Source organism: Camelus dromedarius, chromosome 15 (assembly GCF_036321535.1).
Source record: "Camelus dromedarius isolate mCamDro1 chromosome 15, mCamDro1.pat, whole genome shotgun sequence".
In the NCBI taxonomy this organism is placed as follows: Eukaryota; Metazoa; Chordata; class Mammalia; order Artiodactyla; family Camelidae; genus Camelus; species Camelus dromedarius.
In genome coordinates this window covers 14,473,580-14,488,544 of record NC_087450.1, presented here as the reverse complement: position 1 = coordinate 14,488,544, position 14,965 = coordinate 14,473,580, and the positions used below count along the sequence as shown (strand labels likewise).

General features: G+C 40.0%; 1 long non-coding RNA gene across 1 annotated transcript; it reads left to right on the top strand.

Moving 5' to 3' along the window:
- Positions 1-9,323: 9,323 nt before the first annotated feature.
- Positions 9,324-14,551, top strand: LOC135322970 (uncharacterized). The gene is made up of 3 exons (XR_010384025.1): positions 9,324-9,358; positions 9,900-9,977; positions 14,316-14,551. It is a non-coding gene; the product is annotated as an uncharacterized LOC135322970 (long non-coding RNA).
- Positions 14,552-14,965: the final 414 nt, after the last annotated feature.

Here is a 14,965-nt window from a genome sequence, read left to right as displayed (position 1 = left end):
CTTTGAGATCTGTCACACCGAACGTAACGCAAAAGAGAAGGAACCATTCTCTCTCATTCCTCTCTAGAACATTGCATGGCTCTAGTTCTCCGTGGCTTACTGTTTGCAGCAGGATAGCCCGGGAGAATGGTAGTGATGGTTCTCTCTGGCAGAGCTGCACTGGAGCAGGGGCAGAATCCGCTTGGTGGCCACAAGCTGGGAAATTGCAGTGCCCCATGGAGATATGAAGAGCGACCATGGTGCAAAGATCATGGTGCATGCCCATGGAACCGTGCAGGTACCATGGGAATGAGATTTCTCTAAGTACACCACCCACGAATCTACCAGAAATAACTTGGGCTAGAGTAAGTGTGTGGGCAGGTTAGAGCCAGGGTATTTGACTTCTATAGGTAATTTAACTGAAATCAATATTACAATACACTGAAGTTAAAATGTCATGTTTATATGATATTAGAAGCATCCATAGAATTGGAATATTTTATTCTGAGTTCAATTTTGAGGTAATAGGTCATCTTGATTGATGTCGTCAAGGAATTCAGGATCTAATAACAGTAAAACATCAAGGTGGGAGTTCTGCTTCTATTTAGGACAGAGAAAGCTGAAAAAGGATGTCACTCCTACGCTAACAATGAGAAAAAGGCAGACTCAGGAGAAAGACTGGGCCAGGGCAGGAGACCTTATAGAGCCCCCCATCTTTACTGTGGTAAAATACACATAACATAAAATTTACAAGTTAAAAAAATTAAAAAAACCGAAGTATAGTCGATTTGCAATATTCTATTAGTTTTAAGTGTACAACAGAACAATTAAAATTTCTAACAAATTCCAAACCACGCTCAATTATTGATTAGATCGATCTATCCCTTCACACACTCACTCTCTCACACACACACGGTCTGAAAAAGAAGTATGTTAATTTCCCAGCATAATATTATTTAATTACTCTCTACTCTTCTTTTATACTCACATGCTGGCATTCAATAAAATATTATAAGACAGAAGGAAAAAAAAAACAAAAAAATCCATTATCAAAAGATAAGGAGATCAGAATGAGATCCAGAAACGGCCAAGATGTTGAAACTATCAGCTAAACGATTATTTTAAAATAATTATGATTAATTTGTTGAAGAATCTAGTAAAAAAAAGATGGACAGCTTGCATGAGCAGATGGAACAATTCAGCAGAGAGAAAAAAAAACTATTTAAAAAATGCATTATGTGCTGTAGATGAAAAAACTCCATGATGTCAAAGAAAAACATTTCTTTCGATGAGATGATCAGCAGTGAAACAGGATAGAAAATAATCAGTAAGCCTGAAGATATGTCATGAGAAATTATCCAAACTGAAACACAAAGAGAGAAACAGCAACACAAAAATAAACAAATTAAAAAATTCTGGAGTGCTGGCACTATCAAAAATCTAACAAATACAATTAAAACTTGCTCAGGAGAAGAGAAAGATAAAAGAACAAAGGAAATGTTGGAAGAGATAATGGCCAAAAATTTCCCGTAATTAGTGAAATGTAACAAATCACAGGTCCAGAAAGCTCAGAAAACAATACAATAAAAATACAATTAAAAAAATTAACTGCTGAAAACCAAATAGAAAGAGAAGATAGTTCAGAGGGAGGGGAAAACCTGAAAAAAGAGACATGGGCAAATCCGTAATTACAGTTGAAGGTTTCAACACTTCACCCTTAGGAATAATTAGAACAAGTAAGTAAGGTGAAGAATACCCCAGCAAAGTCATTAGATGATTTTGCCTAATTAATAATTAAAGAAAAATCCACTCACAAAAACAGAATCCACAATCAAATCTGTATTGATCATTCGTCAAGACAGGCAATATTCATAATAAAATTAAAAGGATTCAAATTACATAAAGTGTATTCTCCGAACAAATAAAAAAAAAAACTTGTCTGAAATATCTTCATATAATCAAAAATTAAACAGTATAATTTACCTGTAATTTTCCTGTTTTTGTGATGTCTTTGTCTGGTTTTGGTATCAGGATAATGGAGACCTCATAGAATAAGGCTGGGAGTGTTCTGTCCTCTTCAGTTGTTTGAAAGAGTTTGAGAAGGATAGATATTAACTCTTTTTTTACATTTTTTTTTTAAATAGTTTTACCTGTGAAGCCATCTGGTCCTGGACTTTTGTTTGCTGGGAGTTTTTTTGATTACAAATTCAACTTTATTAATTAGTGTCTGGTCTGTTCAGATTGTGTATTTCTTCCTAATTCAGTCTTGGAAGATTGTATGTTTCTAGAAATGTATTCTTTCCTTTGGTGGTGTTCAGTTTGTTGGCATATATCTCTTCATAGTGTCCTCTTATGGTTATTTGTATCTCTGTGATATCAGTTCTTATTTCTCCTCTTTTACATCTTATTTTGTTTATTTGGGTCCTCTCTCTCTTTTTTTCTTCTTCATGGGCCTGCCTAAACACGTATCAATTTAATCTGTCTTTTCAAATATCAGCTCTTGGTTTCATTGATCTTTTCTATTGTTTTTCTGTGTGTGTGTGTGTGTGTGTTGGTGGGGGGTGGTCTATATTTTATTTCCTCTCTGATTTTTATACTTTCCCTCTGCCGACTTTGAGCTTTGTTTTGCTTTTTCTAATTCCTTTAGGTTGTTTATCTGAGATTTGTCTTGTTTCTTGAGGTAGTCCTGTATCTCTATAAATTTCTGTCTTAGAACGGCTTTTGCTTCATCCCAACTTTTTTTTTAATATATTTTTATTGAAGCATAATCAGTTTACAATGTTGTGTCAATTTCTGGTGTACAGCACAATACTTCAGTCATATAGGTACATACATATATTTGTTTCCATATTCTTTTTAACCATAAATGACTACAAGATATTGAATATAGTTCCCTGTGCTGTACAGTAGAAACTTGTTGTTTACCAAATTTTGCGAGACTCCTGTATTTCAAAATGAGAGACACTTGGCCAGAGTCCAGTAGGTGTTCTGTGCAATTTTCTGGGTTTGTAGATGAAATTCTTGGTGTATTTGTGGGAGAGGGCGAGCTGTGAGTCTCTTTGCTCCACCATCCTGGCTCCTCCCCTCCATTCCATAGGTTTTGAAAGTTATATTTTTACTTTCATTTGTCTTGATGTATTTTCTGATTTCCACTTTGATTTCTTCATTGACCCACTGGTTTTTTTAGTAACATGTTGTATAGTTTCCACGTGCTTGTGTTTTTCCCATTTTTTTCTTCCCATAATTGATTTCTAGTTTCATACTGTTGTGATTGGAAAAAATGCTTGGGATCATTTCTATCCACTTAAATTTGTTGAAACTTGTTTTGTGGCCTGGTATGTGATCTATCCTGGAGAACATTCCATGTGCACTTGAAACGAATGTACGTTCTGCTCTTTTTGGATGGAACGTCTTCTAGGTATCTAGTAAGTCCAACTTGTCTAATGTGTCATTTAAAGCTAGTTTCCTTATTGATTTGCTGCCTGAGGGATTTGTTTATTGATGTAAGTGGGGTATCAGAGTCCCCTACTATTATTGTATTATTGTCAATTTCTCCCTTTATGTATGTTAATATTTACTTTATATGTTTAGGTGCTCCTCTGTTAAGGTCACATATGTTAATGAGTGTTATAACCTTTTCTTGTATTGATCCCTTTATCATTATATAATGCCCTTCTTTGTCTTTTGTCACAGACTTTGTTTTAAAGTCTATTTTGTCTGATATGAGTATTGCAACTCCTGCTTTCTTGTCGCTTCCATTTGCGTGAAATAACTTTTCTATCTCCTCACTTCCGGTTTGTGTGTGTCTTTAGCGGTGAAGGGAGTCTCTTGTAAGCAGCATAGAGATGGATCTTGTTTCTTTCTCCAATCAGCTACCCTCTGTGCTTTGATTGGAGCACTTAGTCCATTGACATTTAAAGAGATTACTGGTAGGTGTGTACCGATTGCCCTTTTGTTACTTGATTTATGATTGTTTTTATAGTTCTTTCCTGTTAGTGTCGTCCCTTGGGGTTTGATGATTTTCGTTAGTGGTATGCTTGTGTACCTTTCTCTCTAGTTTTTGTGCATCTGTTGTAAGTTTTTGATTGGTGGCTACCATGGGATTTATATATGTTGACCTCTAACTATACATCCTATTTCAAACCGATAGTCATTAAAATTCAAACACATTCCGAAAAATCTGCCTTATACTCCTCTCGATGACATTTTGTGGTTTTGGTGTCATATTTTACATCTTCATGTTTATCCCTTTACTGATTATTATCATTATAGTTGATTTTACAAGTTTTTGTCTTTTACTATTTGTACTAGCTTATTTAAGTGGTTAATCTTCAGCCTTTACTATATATTTGCATTTACTAGTGGGATTTTTCCTTTCCTATGAGATACTTACTTTTCACTATAGACTTTTCTTTTCTACTTAGAGAAGACCCTTTAACATTTCTTACAGGGTCACTTTAATACTGATGAACTCTTCTAGTTTTTGCTTGTCTGAGAAATTCCTTATCTCTCCTTCAATTCTAAATAATAATCTTGCTGGGTAGATATCCTAGGTTGTAAGTTTTCCACTTTTAGCACTTTAAATATATCATGCCACTCCCTTCTGGCCTGAAAATTTTCTGCAGAAAAATCAGCTGACAGCCTTATGGGGGTGTCAGTGTGTATAACTCTTTGTTCTTCTCTTGTTGTCTTTAGAATTCTCTATCTTTTAATATTGCTATTTAAATTAAGTTATGTCTTGATGTGAGTCTGTTTGGGTTCATCTTGTTTGGGATCTTCTGTGCTTCCTATACTTGTATATCTGTTTCCTTCTTCTGGTTCAGGAGATTTGCAGCCATAATTGCATCAAATATATCTTTAACCTTTTTTTCCCCTCTCTTCTTCTTCTCGGAACCTTATAATACAAATGCTGGTATGCTTGATGTTGTCCCACAGATCCCTTTTAATTTGTTTTTCTGTTTGCTATTTTGATTGGTTAATTTCCTTTATTCTACCTTCCAGCTCAGTTTTGCCTTCTTTTTACCACCCAGTCTGCTGTTAGTTCCTTCTGCTGTATTTTTCATCTCAGTTATGTTACTCTTCAGTTCTGACTGGTCCTTTTTTATATTATGTGAGGATATTTTCCTAGATAGAGCAAATTATGGATGTGTTTTACTCTCTTGTCTTGTGTGTACTTTGACTAACTCATGGTTATTTGGACAGATTTTGAGTTATTTTCCTTGGTAGGAAACAACTAAGACCAAAACATAAGACCTGGTAGTCTGGGGACAAATGGTCTTCTGAAAGGCCAGTGGAGGGAGCTGAGAAACAAGTTTTCCTCTTGCCAAATATTCCCGTGGCTAAGGGTGTAGAAATATAAACTATTCTCTACTAGGTTATAATTTGGACAGATTAAAGCAAGATCCTAACATCCCAGAATTTGGCAAGTGAGTGTGTGTGTTGTTTCAGTACCACTTTGCTTTTCTGAGCCTACTATGTGGTCCTTTGAGTGATGGGAGGACAAATACAACACTGTGTGCCGATGCGGAAGTTTATGCTTCATTATGGTCCTCTTCTGGGTGGAGACAAAGAGAGCAGACTCAAATTGGATTACAAAACAAAATGGTCAATACATTTCTCTCCAGATTTTTTTCTAATATAGGGTTAAAGAATGACTTTCCTTAAAGTAATAGTGTTATTTATTCTTTTTGAGAGATGCCACATTGAAGAGTCCGATGACAAGCCCTTCCATTTGATCCATTTAAAGAACAGCTAATTACTCAGGACAGATAGCCTGACGTTGATTTTATGCTAGATCTGCAAATGAGCCAAATAGCTAATTTATAAATGAAAAGGACAATCAGCCATAGAAAGAGAGAAAACAACATTAATTCAACCTAGTCTTGCAATTACGAAGAGAAATGAAAATGCTTAAGAGAAAAAAAAAATTCAAACTTGAATTCTAAAAGACATGTATTGATGGATAGAGCCCATTAAGTCCTTGAGTGGATGGAATAATGACAGTAATTTTGTACTAGTGGCAGAACCTCAGATTATTTCCTGGATATTAGTGGGGAAAGATGACCAGAACCAAATGGAACGTAAGTATTATTTGAATCAGAGTCCCTATTCTTTAGATGGTGAATGAAATAATGACTATAGAGTAAAACAGGCTAAAACTAGCTCTAGGACTGTTACTTACTTATTTACTTAGAGAGGCCGTGTGATAAGTCAGACTTGGCTTTTCTGGTGTCTGCCTAGATGAACACCAGCCTAGGAGCTCTAAGAGCTGTTCCATTTGAAGGACATGTTCGGTTTTTGGTCCTTTGCTCCCAGCCCAGGTGGCTCTGGATACTTCTGGACCGAAACACCACCGCCCTGTCCCTGCCTCTTTCAGGAAGATGCTTCTGCAGCAGGTGAGTGAGTTTGTTCTCAAGAGTTCAAAGCCCTCAGTCATCTTGTGATTTCACAGGGTTGAAATATTTGCCCCCTGATATGAACTTGGTGGCTTTTTCTAATTCTTATATAACTAAGGGATGTCATCTGGGGGCTGCCCTGCCCCTTGAGATGGAGGTGAGATTACCTTCCACTCTCTAATAACTGGGCCTGGGGGAAGTGAAACAAGATTCCTGCTACATTTCTCTAAGGCAGAGCAATCTCACATTGTTCTCTGATTCTCCTCTGCCTCTTTGGTTTTCTGCTTCCTCCTGGGTTGTCTGGGTGAACCCTTGTCAAATGTGAAACAAAGCCACTTCATTTCCACCACAAAAACTCACTCAAGCAAGCAGGTATGAGACTCCTTAACAGAAGAGGGTCCTGGGGAAATAAAGGATGTTCAGGTAAGAGGTTACAGCTCAAAATGCAGCTCTTCCCTCTCAAGGGCACCCATCTCTCTCTCTTTCTCCTCTCCTCACTCTCCTAAGAGACGCAGTGACTTCTCCTTTTATTTGCACAACACTTCTGTCCTTTTCTCTTGAACCTTGGCTCTGGCCTTCATGGTGGGCTGTGGTGGAGTTGGTGGCCGAGGCAGAGTGGAGGTGAACTTTTTCCCTGGGTTCTTTTCAAATTATTTTTCCAAAGGGGACAAGTGTTCTTCCTAAGATGAATTTTGGTGCCAGCCATAGGTTAGTATTTTGTCAACTTCATTATGATGATTTTAACTCAATTACTGGTATCCCTGAAAAAAGAGCTACTCCCACCTACGTTCAGCTCCATTCACCATCTTGATCTTGACACATAAAAACAGCTGGTTGGAAAAAGGAAGGAAGCTGAAAGTGTTCTTTAGTAAGAAAACTGCGCTACAAAAGCATTTGTATCAAAGCAATAACAGAGATGAAAAGAAAAATCCAATCCGTTCAGATGGGCACGTTATCATAATAAAATTTCTCATTACTTCCTTCCGCCCCCTGCTCTCCCACCTGCTCCCCAGAGGCAGCCACTTTTGACCATTTCTGCTTTTAGTTCTTCTGATGGTTACAATCATAACTTCCCTGAACGAGAGAGATGACTAAGCTCTGAGCACGAGGGTGGGCCCTGGGCCCTGGAAGGCTTTAATGTGAAACGTGTGGGCAGGAAGTCAGGTTAGAGCTACTTAAAATGCCGAAAGAGGATGGGCCCTTTCACTGTTGGTTGCCTCCTCAAACCCAGTGATCACCATCAGCACCTCCTGGGAGTCCTGCCGAAAAGCAGCTTCTCTGGCCCCGCCTGGAAACCTACTGAATCAGAACCTATGGGGTGGTGCCCAGTGATGGGTGTTTTAACAAATTCTCTGGGCAATTCTGACGCATTACTCAGCTTTGAGAAATGCTGCTCTAAATCCGCCCCAGAAATCCCATTTCTCTTGCCATTGATTGGTTTAGAGTGGACACGTGACTCTGTTCTGGCTAATGAGATGTGACGGGAGGTTTGTTGGGGGCATTTCTGGGAAAAGAGTTCTTGCTCTTAAAAGAGATGCAAAGAAGAATGAGGGCCATTCTTGCTGCTTCCCCCAGATGTTGTCACGTCTAGGTGAGAGGATGGAGCTGCTGCGGCATCTTGTGGGGGTGGGATGAAGTGACACAGTGAGCAGGGTGGGACTGAGAGGTGGAAAGGATCTGGTGCCCAGGGGTATCCCAGAGCCCTGAAATTAACCACCCTGGAATCATCCTCCCATGGACTTCTTGTTGTGTGCATGGTTGAGGAGAGGGGATGAGACAGTGAACCTACCCCACTGTTGATACCGTAGGCATTTGTTCAGTCATTTTCACACCTGCATCCCTGAGTCCAGGGCCCCTGCCATCCCTGAGTCCTGCTGCAGCCTTCTCTTGGGCATGTGCTGAGCTGACGTCCCTTCTGCCAGTGTGTATCCCTCCGTGTCATTCTACCCATTGACTGGCTGCCAGAGAGTCATGAAAATCCTTCATCCGCTAATCTTCTATGAGCTCCATTCTTCCTTGTCTTTCTTTAGTGTCATTTACATGGGATTTGGGGAAGGCAGAGAGAGAAAGGCATATACGTAGTTTGCCAACTTGAATCAGAAGGCCCAGTTTGTTTGTTGGTTTGCTCTTATTGAGTCTTTGTTCCCATTGTCCCTTGTAACCCATTTCAAAAGAAGGAGTTCCCTTGTGTCCTTTTTTTTTTTTTTTTTAGATATCCACATATAAGTGATAGCATATGATATTTTTCTTTCTCTTTCCAGCTTCCTTCACTTAGTATGACTTCACATAGTATGACAATCTCCAGGTCCATCCAAGTTGCTGCACATGGATGTATTCCATTCTTTTTTATGGATGAAAAACATTTCATTGTACATATGTACAATGTGTGTGTGTATATATATATATATAACACACACACACATATATACATACACACACATATATACATAGCACAATTTCTTTATCAAACAGACTCACAGACAGAGAAAGCAAAGTTACGGTTCCTGGTGGGGAAGGGGGTGGGGAGGGATAAATTGGGAGTTCGGGATTTGCAGATACTAACTACTGTATATAAAATAGATAAACAACTAGGTCCTACTGTATAGCACAGGGAACTATATTCCATACTTAGTAATAGGCTGTAATGAAAAAGAACATGAAAAGGAATCTATCTATCTATCTGTCTGTCTGTCTATCTATCTATCTATCTATCTTTCTATCTGAATCACTATGCTGTATACCAGAAACTAACACATTGTAAATCGACTATACTTCAATAAAAAATAAAAATAAACAAAAAAATTAAAAAAAGCAAAAGGAAAGATGAAATACATAGAAGAGGAGCAGAGCTGTTCAGCGAGGTCTCCTCTGGAACACCCACGGAACCTTGTGGGACATCTCCATACATGGAAATTGTGCTTAACTCTTATGTCCTGTGGCTTCTCCCCAGATGTACATCCTTTACGATGGACAGGAATACTGTGGTGAGTCAGTGAGGCTGGAGAGAAGGCTGGCAGGGGTCCTGGGCTTATTTGCTTCTGGAAGCCTTATTTGCATCTAGCCTTTCCTGGAGCTTAGGCCAACATCCTTCCTGCCCAGAAGTAACTTCATAATCATATGAAACTGCAGTTTCAACCATCGAGCACAAAAAGATCGAAAATGTATATATAGTTTTATTCAAACTCTCAACCACATGATGTCATCTTGAGGTAGCTCTTGCATTGATGAGAAACCACACTAGGGTCAAGGACCATCTCAGATAGGCATCTATATCCTACGTTACAGAATAATTTTCCAACCCAGACTTCCTTCAACCTGGTGTGGTTTTGCCCCAGCTGATATTTCAATTTACTCTTTGATCCTGGTTGAATAATACATGTGGCTGTTTTCCTCTCTTTAAATGTCAGAACGTGACATTCTGTTGTTCAGCAGAACGACCCTGGGTCGCTGAGGCTGGCCCAGGGTGGAGAGGCTTTTCCTGCCTTTAGAACTGAGTCAATTCACCCCTTTCTTTTTGAGCTGCAGATTCATCCCCCGCAAAAGACAGAGATTAATCACAGCTTCTGACAGGCTTGTGGTGCTGATGCTTGACAGGGGTGGCAGGTAATACTGAAGTTTTGTGCAAGAAAGGCCAAAGGTCTGAAATGTCAGTAAGTATGCCATCACCGCCATTGAGAGTGACAGCATCACTGTCCTTTTAAGTTTCCACTGAAAAATCAGGTGCATATCCCCATAGCTTTTCTGGTCTAATCTTACCTGCAATGCCCTGGCAGGAAAGTTTTGGTTTTCTTACAATGGGAGTGAAATTTTAAAGGCATGGTTTAAAGCATTCTGAGTGCAGAGATTTTTATGATTCCCCCTTATTCTTACCCCCACGTTATTTGACATATTTTATAGCGATATACATTTATTCTCTCTTCCCAAAGCCATTAACTTAATTTTCAGAGAAAAAGCTCTTTTTTTTCCTTTGCATTCATATTGCATGGTTTAGGTAATCAGCTTCATCCTATAATTAGAATAATAAGGACAGATTTTATTACCGTGGGATGCATTCACTTGGGAACAGATCCAACTGAGTTATTATGTACAGCTCACTTGGTGGGAGTAAAAGTGAATGATGTGCTACCAGTCCTGGGTTCTCGGTGGACCTTGGAAGCCTACCAAGGATTTTTATAGGGACTGGACAGAGTTGGGAAGATGGTTAAAAGCAGGCCCATTAAAGGAGTCTCTTGTGTGACAATCAGATGTGTTCCCTCCGCCTTCCTACACCGTCATTGGGAATTTATATTGGTGCAGCCATTGTGGAAAAAAGTATGGAGGTTCCTTAAAAAACTAATAATAGACTTACCATATGATCCAGCAATCCTACTCCTTGATATATATCCAGAAAAGACAAAAACTCTAATTTGAAAAGATACGTGCACTCAAATGGTCATAGCAGCACTATTTAAAATATCTAAGACATGGAAGCAATAGATAATTGCTTAAGAAGGTGTGTATATATTCATATACACACAATGGAATATTACTCGGCCATAAAAAAGAATGGAATCTTGCCATCTACAGAAACATGAATGGACCTACAGAATATTATACTTAGTGAAGTAAGTCAGAGAAAGACAAATATTGTATATCACTTGTATGTGGAATCTAAAAAAATAATACAAATGAATCTATACACAAAACAGAAACAGACTCAGACATAGAAAACAAATTTATAGTTACCAAAGGGGAAAAGGAGTGGGGAGGGATAAATTAGGAGTATGGGATTAACACATATAAACTACTATATATCAAAAAGATAAGCAATAAGGATTTACTGTACAGCACAGGAAACTATATTCAATATCTTGTAATAAACTATTAGAAAATAACCTGAAAAATATATATAACTGAATCGTTGTATACTTGAAACTAACACGGTATTGTAAATTCACTATACTTCAATTAAGAAAAAAGTGTGTTCCCTTTGAGTTGGTCCTCTAGAGCCTGGCTACTCAAAGAGTGATCTGGGGCCCACCATTGAACCATCTGGAACAAGTTAGGGATGCACTGTCTCAGGCCTCAGCACAGACCTCCTGAATCAGAATGTTCATTTTAACAAGAACCCTAATAATTCAAAACCACAGAAGAGACTGAGAATCACCACTCCTGGGTCTGCTTTCTAGGGCCTCGTTCTTCCCACTCTACACCCTGGAATAGGTACGTCATGAATATGTGATAATCTTGTTCTGAAAAAATGGGAGAATTATTTTGTTGAGAATTGTCTCCAGAGCCAGCTCATGAACCACCCAAGAAAGTCAGTTTTATAACTTTTGTATGAGTTTTGACCTGCTACTGTAATGGAGCAGGACCCTGTGGGGCCTTCCCAGGACAGATCCCCCACCGCCATCCTCTGCTGTAGCTCCTCTCTGAAGTACCCAGGTAATAGTATCTCATTATATTATCTCCTGAGTTGTTCAGATGCTAAAAGTCACCAGCAAAGGGAAGAAATTAACTACTAGATGATCATGAGCACGTGGCCCCAGACCTTCTGATGCTTATGGACTGATAGTTTTGACCACCCTGTTCCCTCAACATCAACCAATCAGAGGATTGTGCACGAGCTGATCACATGCCTTGTGACCCCCCCTCACTTGGCCTTTAAATAAGCTTTGCTGAAACCCTTCAGGGGGTTCAGGGTTTTCTTGGGCATGAGCCACCCCGTCCTCCTTGCTGGGCCCTGCAATAAATCTTCCTCTGTTCCAAACTCTGACATTTTGGCTTCTTGGCCTCATGGTACATTGGGCACACAAACTTGAATTTGGTAACATGACTGTAACAAATTACCACAAACACAGTGGCTTGAAACAACCTGGATGTATTCTCCGATAGTACTGGAGATCAGAACTCCAAAACTGGTCTCACTGGGCGAAAGTCAAGGTGTCAGCAAGGCTGTTTCCTCTGGGGGCTCTGACGGGAGGATCTGACCCCTTACCTTTTCCAGCTTCTGGAGGTCATCTTCTCTCCTTGGCTCAAGGCCCCTTTCTTGTCTTATTCTGACCTCTGATTCCTCACTTACATCATTTCCCTCTGCTTCCTTCTTATCAGGACTGGTGTGATTACACTGAGCCCGCCTGGAATAGTCCAGGATGGTGCTCCCATCTCAAGATCCTTAACTTAATCACATCTGCAAAGTCCTTTTCCACATTCTCAAGTTCTGCAGATTAAGACGTGGACCTCTTTGCAGGGAGGGCAATATTCTGCCTTCCACATCCTTGTTGGATATTGTTTTAAGGAAAGTTAGCATTGTGTCCCAGCGCTGTACCCACATGAAACCTAATCCTCACAAGAATAGCTCATGGTGGATATTATCACCTGGTGCTTGTAGATGAGAAGCCTGAGCTTCAGAAATCACAGTGACACAGGGCAGGGATTGGTGTCCAGCTGCCATCAGTCCGGGCCTACGGAGCACCCCTTGGCCCCTGGCTCACTGACTCAGCCCCAGTGAGGTCAGACAGTCCAGGGCTGACCTGTTAGGTCCGCTGATCTTAAGTCCATGCTTACTGTGAGAAGGCACCTTGAAATGTTATTCAAAGATCAAAGTGATGACTTTGGTGAAAAGCCCAAGTGACTTCCTGTGTGCTATCAGCTGACTGATCAGGACCCGTTTCTAGAAATCACCCACCTAGACAGGAAAGTTCCCATCATTAAAACTGCAGGAATCAGACAGAAATGCTGTCCCTTGGCCACTCTGATGAGCTTCCACAGTAAACTGGGGGTCCAGATTTGATGGGGCAGAGAAATGAAGCTGAGCCAGAACAGTTTGAAGACACGGACACATTTCAAACTGTTTTTGTTGGTTTGTTTGTTTAAATAAAAACAGCTCTTACACTGCTTTGGAAGCTTTGCTATGGACAGAGATTGAATTCCTCCCAGTAGGGGCCATAATCACCTCGTTATTGGAATCATGTAAAAAGGGCAAGTTCTTGGTGCATGAGGACCACAGTCTGCTCTCAGCATTGTCCCACCTCCCAGATTCAAATGTCCTTTAGCAAAATAGGTGAAATCTCTGTGGCTCTACAACACCTGGGCTATTTTCTGATACACTTACCTCGGTGCCCCACCAGACGTTTTGGATTATTTAGAGACGATCCCGCTAGACTCCTCTACCTCACCAACATTATCTTTCAAACCTGAAACAAGATTTTAGAGAAAGCCAGCTGTGCTCACAGACTTGAGTGCAGAAATGCTTAAGACATCCTGAGGCTCCAAAGTCTGGTTTTTTTTTCACTTGAAGTATAGTCGATTTACAATATTGTGTTAATTTCTGGTACATGCAAAGTCTTCTTGTGGATTAAAGTCTTCATTCTTTTTTCCTGCCCCAAATGTCACATGGAACTTCTCTGTGACAACTTTAACTACTACGAACTCTATATTTACTTCGGAAAAAGTTATATCTTCAAATGTGTACAAGTTTTACTTTGTACTGGATACTTAAATGTGTTTCAAAATGTGTACAAGTTTTACTTTGTAACCATTACTTAAATTTCCTAAACAAAACTTTTGTTTTGAGTAATATGTAAAGTGTGGCCTTTAGGAAACTGGCTAAAATTCATTTCCTCTATTCACCATCAGAATTAACAATCAGAAATTAATTCTTTGTTTTATTTTGAATTTTATACTTCATTTTAAGGATTATAGTGTATATTTTCAACTATTAAGGTTTGTAACATGGGCAGAAGATAGATTGCTGACCTGATCCTTATGTAAGTTACTTCTCCAGTCCATGCCTCAGTTTTCTTATCTGTAAAATGGGATGAGTAATACAAGGTTGTGATGAAAATCATGCGGGGAAAATGGAATTGCAACGTGTATGAAAGTCACATGTCCTCTTTGCCAACGTGTGGAATTGATTTAAAGTGCAGTTATGTGCTCGCACAAACTCTTCCCTTCCCCCAGCAGGGACTGGCTGTTTTATGTGTGAACACTCAACGTGAGGCGTGGGTTTCATATCACTGATGAAATCAGCTGCCTTTGTCGCTTCCTGGTCTGACTGTGCCCTGCTGAGCGTCTCGTGATCGTCAGGGAGTAGAAGCTGGCTGACAGAGCAGTCCAGGGTGGGCTTAACGACACAGTTCTAGGACCATCGGATTGGATTTCCTTGTAGCAAAACCCCAGGTAGACAGAAGACTACAAGTTTGCCTTTCTGCAGCTTGACTCCCTTTCTCTGGTCTCTGTGTCAGGATTGTAACACTACCCCTCCCACAATACCACTTCCTTCCCCCAGTTCGTCCAAGCTGATAAAATGGGCGTGTCATTGTTTGCCCACGTGCTGGGCCCCTGGCTGGGCAAGAGGGGCTCTTCCAACCACACCACACCACTGGTTTGTGGTCCCGAGTTCGTCACCGCCCTCAGCATCTCAGTCCTGCACTGCTTTGCGGACAGATAGCGCCCTTCCTTACTCCGGTCCATGCCCCTCCCCAGCCGGCCCAACTTTGCAGCCTCATAGGCCTTTTAAACAAAGAATGGCAGGTCCCTCCTGTTCCCCTAGTTGAAGCCGACATTGGCCACGTTAACTTATTAGCTATCTGCTTACTTTCTTATTAAGT